The sequence below is a fragment of the Castor canadensis genome, chromosome X (genome assembly GCF_047511655.1).
Source record: "Castor canadensis chromosome X, mCasCan1.hap1v2, whole genome shotgun sequence".
NCBI classification, from domain to species: Eukaryota; Metazoa; Chordata; class Mammalia; order Rodentia; family Castoridae; genus Castor; species Castor canadensis.
In genome coordinates this window covers 3,170,853-3,177,306 of record NC_133405.1, presented here as the reverse complement: position 1 = coordinate 3,177,306, position 6,454 = coordinate 3,170,853, and positions in this window count along the sequence as shown.

Below are 6,454 nucleotides of genomic sequence, written 5' to 3'. Positions count from 1 at the left end.
AATTTAAATGGCACAAATAAGAAAATTCATCATCATTAAATTAATAAATACAATCCCTGAAAAAAATCATCTCAGATTATATTAACATATTAAATTTCTAAATATACATGGTATATGTGTATGTATGTATGTTTGTATGTGGTGTTCTTGTTTCTTAAAGACATGTCCAAACCAAAATAACAGATTGTTGAAAACAAAAGTTAAACATAAAAGTACGCGTGCACACACACACACACACACACACACATCAGGTAGTTGCTAACCAACCAAAATTACAAGTGACAATAGAATCAAAACAAAAGGCACTAGTCTGGATAAGGGAATATCTGTTTTCACAAGAATTATTTGGTATTGTTCTGAGGTAGACATATTGAAAAGATTAATAAAGGTGCTTTTATTTACAGATGGCATGATTCACTATTGGAAAAATACAAGAGAATAAATTGAGAAGCCACTAGACCTAACAAAAGTTTATGAGATTTACTTAAAATAAGGCAAATTACAAATCTCAATTTGTTTTTCTATGTGGAAGAAGCTAATTAAAAATGTTATCTAAAAAAACTCACTCATGATAAGAATAAAAATTATACATTATCCAGGAATAAATCCAATAAGGAATTTCCAAGACCTATATAAATAAAATGAGTGAAATTTCAACAGAACCAAATTGAAAAATCTACATAGAGAGGCATATTTTACTCCAGAGGGCAAGACTCAATATTGCAAATATGTCAGTCCCCCCACAATAATTCAATTCACTCCCAATAATTAAATCAACCACATAGTTTATAGAACTACTCATATAATTTATTTTTACAGATAATTTATTCTTAAACTGTTAAAATAAAAGGGATATATTTACCAAGTATGTGTACTGAAGGAGTGGAGTTGGTACTGGGGTAGAAATTAACAATAATACTATAACAATTGGCATTTTTATATCACTAAGGTCATATATATTAAATTTAATCCTAAGGACAACCTTTCATCGCCCTCCTGTTACATAGTTAGAAATTGAGACAATGGGGTATTAAGTAATTTAATCAATTTCATACAGTTAATACATGGTAGATCCGGGACATGAACCAAGTAATCTGGCTCTAAAGTTTGATCTCTTTATTAACTTTAGCTATCACTATGCTAATGATGTCAAACAGAAAATCTGCATTAGAATATATCCATGTGAAAATTTAATGTATGATGAAGATGGTACTTCAAATAAGTGTAGAAAGAATGAACAACTCAATTAATAGTGAAGGTAAAATCAGCTATTCATTGGAAATAAGTTAAAGTTAACTTCCTACCTCATCTCAGACCCTCACATAAATTCCACATGAGTTTAGATATATAATGAAAGGAATATACTGACATATTTATGTAAAAGGGGCAAATTATCTGTGTAACAAAAGTGTCACAAATTATAAAACAAGTTAGGAAAATTACTAACTACATATGTGCTAGAGTTAACTTTCCCAAACATGTATATGCACAGCCAGAGGGATTGAAGAAACTAAGAGGGTTTTTTTTTTTTGACAAAACATTAGCTAGGCTACCTAAGGAAAAAAATAATCAAACAAATAAAATTATAAATGAAAGAAATGACATTACAACTGATATCACATAAATACAAAGTATTATAAGGGATTACTATGAACAATTATATACCAACAATGATATAACCTGGACAAAATTAATGAATTTCTAGAAATACACAACCATGAAGATAGGAAGTGCTCCTCCCTCTTCAAATTTTGGAGGAATCTGAACTGATAAGCGAAATTGAAGACACAAATACTGGAAAGGGACAGCTTGTATACATGGATTAGAAAAAGTAACATTATCAAAATTAGTTCATACTTTTCAAAGCAATGTACACATTCAATGTAATACCTTTCAAATTCCAATGACATTTATGAAGAAATGAAAATATCCTAAAATTCAAACAAAATCACAAAAGATCTGAATTTCAAAGAGATATTTAGCTCAGACTACCGGAGGTATCACACTACCTGATCTAAAACTATGCTACATATCTATAGTAATCAAAACAGTATGGTATTTGGTTAGGTCAAAAGAACGGAATAGAAAACCCAAAAACAAACCCACACATATATATGGATAATTGATCTTTGGAAGCAAAGATGAGGATTAAGTAGGCAGAATATATAAGGAACTGCAAACATTCAACAACGAAAAACGGATAAAAATGGGCAAAAGGCCTAAGAATTAGGGTGAAAATGGAATGTCATTTGTGTGGGTTTTCGAGACTGACAACTTGAGAACCGGGAATTGTAATGTCCAAGAGCAGGAGAAGATAGATCTTCCAGTATCAGAAGAGAGCAAGTTTACCCTTCTACCACCTTATGTTCTAACGGGATCTCAGCAGATAAGATGATGCCTCTCCACATTAGTGAGGCCAATCTTTACTCAGTCTTCTGATTCAAGAGCTAATCTCTTACAGAAACACTCTTACAGATGCATCCAGAAATGTTTTACCAACTATATGGGCATCCTTTAACCCAGTCAAGTTGATGCATAAAATTAACCATCACAAATCCAAACCTTATCAATTTGTCACCCACATGCATCCCTTTAAGTCATACTTAATCTCCCACTAAAGATAATAACAAGACCACAATTCTGCCTAAACTAATGCAATCATCACTCATACAACCGAAAATACACCAGTCTCTCTCTTGGAAGAGGAAGTAAAGTCCTTGAGCAATGGTCACTTGTAATATCCTATAACTTAAATAGAAAGATGTAAAATTAACAATACTCAAATACTGATATAAAGTTAATATAGCTTATGTTACATGACAAGATCATGAGAAGCAAAGAAAACAAGGATAATTGTTTAATATATGTAAAACACAAACATAACACAAAATAAGCAGGAAAAACTCATGAGAGTTACAGTCCTTGTTTCTGTAGAAAGTCACATGGTCTAACATTCTACTATTCACTTGTTCTACTACACCTTATTCTACTATTCATTCTGTATTTTCTTTCCCTCAGACAGCCCTTTAGCTTTGATACTTCTTTTTTTCAGTCCTGTGGTTTGAACTCAGGGCTTCACAAATATTTGGCAGGCACTCTACTACTTGAGCCGCACTGCCTGACCTTTTTACTCTGATTATTTTAGAGAAAGGGTTTCACATTTTGCCCAGGCTAGCCTAGACCATGACCCACAATCTTCTTATTTATTCTTCCCATCATCGCTGGCACGACAGGCACATGCCACTACACCACCTTTTTTTCCATTGAGATGGGGTCTCAAACAATTTTTGCCTGGGCTGGCCTGGAATCTCAATCTTCCTGGCCTTATCCTCCCATGTAACTTGGGATGACAGGGCAGCTTTGGTTATTAACTGGTGGAGTGTCTCAAATCTTCATTCCTGAAGTGTCCTGGCTAGTTATAGCCCTGCCTAGAATGAGTTGCTGCAATTTTCTATCAGCCTTAACCATAGGTCATGTTATTACTGACAGACACTCTAAGGGATCTTCTGTATTCCAGAAATACATTTCCTTACTTCCATTGTGCAAAGGTATTCCAATTTATTATTTCTGTCTTCCTTTTATTGTCTTTCTGTGTGTTACTTAAACATTTTTTAGAAATATATATTGATTTATTTTTAGAATTCTTGAGTATTTGTCTTTACATAGTTTTCTTGGTTATTGCTCAAGATACTACTTACAGATATGTTTGGTCCACAGCTGACATGCATGGTATCAATAGTCTTGGTTTTCTGTGTTTGTTGGAAAATCAAAAGATCTAGCAACACAGGACCTGGATTCCAACATGGCTACAATGTACTGAACTTGAGTCATGGTCTCTTCTATTTAGATGGAGGATGTGGTTTCCAGTTCACTATATTTTCCATTCCATTATTGACCCCCAAATTGAAACCAGTGTCACTTACTACCTGTCCTGTTACATATAATATACCTCTAATTTAAGCTGTCTTCTCACATAATGATATGTCCACATAATAAGTTTGTAACTTATATTCAGGAAGTTGATTCAGGAGGATCTCTAAAATCATTCTCCTAACATCAACCTGTATATCTTCTTCCTTTACTGGTATGAGGGCATACCAAGGTTAATTAGTTACAAGCGAGCTACATGTAGTTACAAGCGAGAATTTTTCATTTTATTTTTGTTCCAGTTCTATTGAGGTGATATTTTTAAATTAAAATTTGTATATATTTAAAGTATACAACATATTTTATATATGTATACATTGAGAAATGATTACAACAATAAAACTATTTAACATATCCTTCAGTTCACATAGTTGCCATTTTTTGTGATAAGTGAAAACTCTTAAGATCTACTTTCTTAAGAAATTTTAAGCATACGATACAGTATTATAAAATATTCAGAACTTACTCATCCTACATAACTGAAACTCTGTACCCTTTGACCAGTATCTCCCTACTTCTCAAAACCAACAGACCACAACAACCACCATCTACTCTGCTTTTATGACTTCAGTTTTTACATTCCACAAATAAGTAAGATTTCTCTGTGTGACATATTTCACTTAACATAAAGTCCTGCAGATTCATTCATATCACTGCACATGATAGGATTTTTTCAGAGGATGGATAATATTACATTGTGTGTATGCGTGTGTATTATATTTTCATTATACATATATCTGCCAATGGACTGTGTACATATCCAGGCTATTGTAAATAATGCTTCAAAGAACATGGATATGCACTAATCTCTTGAAGATACTGGTTTTATTTCCTTGGATATGTACATATGCAGGCATGGGATTACTGAATCATATGGCAAATCTATTTTTAATTTTTTGAGGACTCCCTCTGTTTTCCATAGAAACTGTACCAATTTACATTACTACCAACAGTGTACCACTGCTCCCTTTTAGCACATCCTTGCCAACACTCATTTAGTCTTTCATTTTCATAATAGCCATTCTGGCAGGTGTGAGGCGATATTTTATTGTGGCATTGATTTGTATTTCCCTAATGACTAGTGATGTTGAGAATTTTTCCTTATGTCTTTTGGCCTTTTGTAAGCCTTCTTTTGAGACATGTCTATTTAGTTCTAGTGTCTACTTTTTAATCAGATGGTTTTGTCTATTGAGTTTTTAGAGTTCCTGGATACTAGATATTAACTCTTTATCAGATAGTTTAGAAATATTTTCTCTCATTCCGTAAGTTATCTCTCCACTGCATTGCTTGTTTCCTGTTATGTACAGACATGTTTTAGTTTGGTGTAATCTCATTTGCTTTTGTTTTCTATGCTTTTGAGGCCTTTCCCAAAATAGGTCCTTGCCCATTCTAATGTGCTCAAGCATTTCCAGAAATTTTCTTTTAGAAGTTTCATAGTTTCATGTCTTACGTTTAAGTCATTCATCTATTTTGAATTGATTTTTGTAAGTGGTGATTGACAAAAGTCTAATTTCATTCTATAATTTTCAAAAATCATTTACTGTAGAGACTACTTTTCCTGTCTTATGTTCTCAGCTCCTTTTTCAAATATCAGTTGACATGTGCTGAAATATGTTTTCTTGGTTCTTCAGGTTGCAGATGACAGATCTTGGAACTTCTTAACCACCATAATCATGTGGTCAGTAGAGCTGAGTCTTCTAAGAGAGAAGCAGGAATGCACGTTTCTCCTATTACAATGTCACACCCCTCCCCAAAAGCCTTTGCTCCACCCTGTTTACCACTGTTTATAAAAGTCCTGAAGGAGGGCTGGGGGCTTTTTGATTTTTGCCTGAGGCTTTTGATTTTTGCCTGAGGCTTTTTCTTTGGAGGGTTTTTTGGGCTTTGGCTTGGGCTTTGTCTTGATTCCTTTGCTTTGGGATTTTTGGTGTGGGAAGCTTTTGGAAGGGAAAAGAATTGCAGGGAAATTGCTGAAGGGAAAAGCATGGCTAAAGAGGGGTTGATAGAAAGTCTGCACCAAGAACTTTAACATAGGCCTTAGAAAAGCAAAGCCAAAGAAGGAACTTTAACATAGGTTTTAGAAGCTAAAGAAAGGCCAAAGAGAACATGGGACAGTGCAAGATAGAGGACCGAGACTTTGCGAGTCTGAGCACCGAGGCTTTAAGAAAGCTAAAGAGAGAATGCTAAAGAAAAGCTGCAAGCCTGGGGGCAAAAGACTTTAAGAGCGATTAGGCTAAAGATAAGCTAAGAGAAAACATGGGACAGTGTGAGTCTCAGGAAAGAGGTTTTAAGCAAGGTTTTAAAGAACTGCAAGGAGTAAAGCCTTAAAGAATAAAGGTAGAGAAAAGAAGCAGAGTAAAATGAAGAGAATGATAGAGAAGAAACAATGAGGGTTGGGTGTCTCCACCTGAGCACCCAACACATCTGACCGCACTTTCTGTCTGTCTATCCTGTGTCTTTCCTGAATCTACAATCGCCCCCAGTTAAGCCCAGTTAGGTTCACTAATAATCAGGAGTGAAAGAGAAAGCT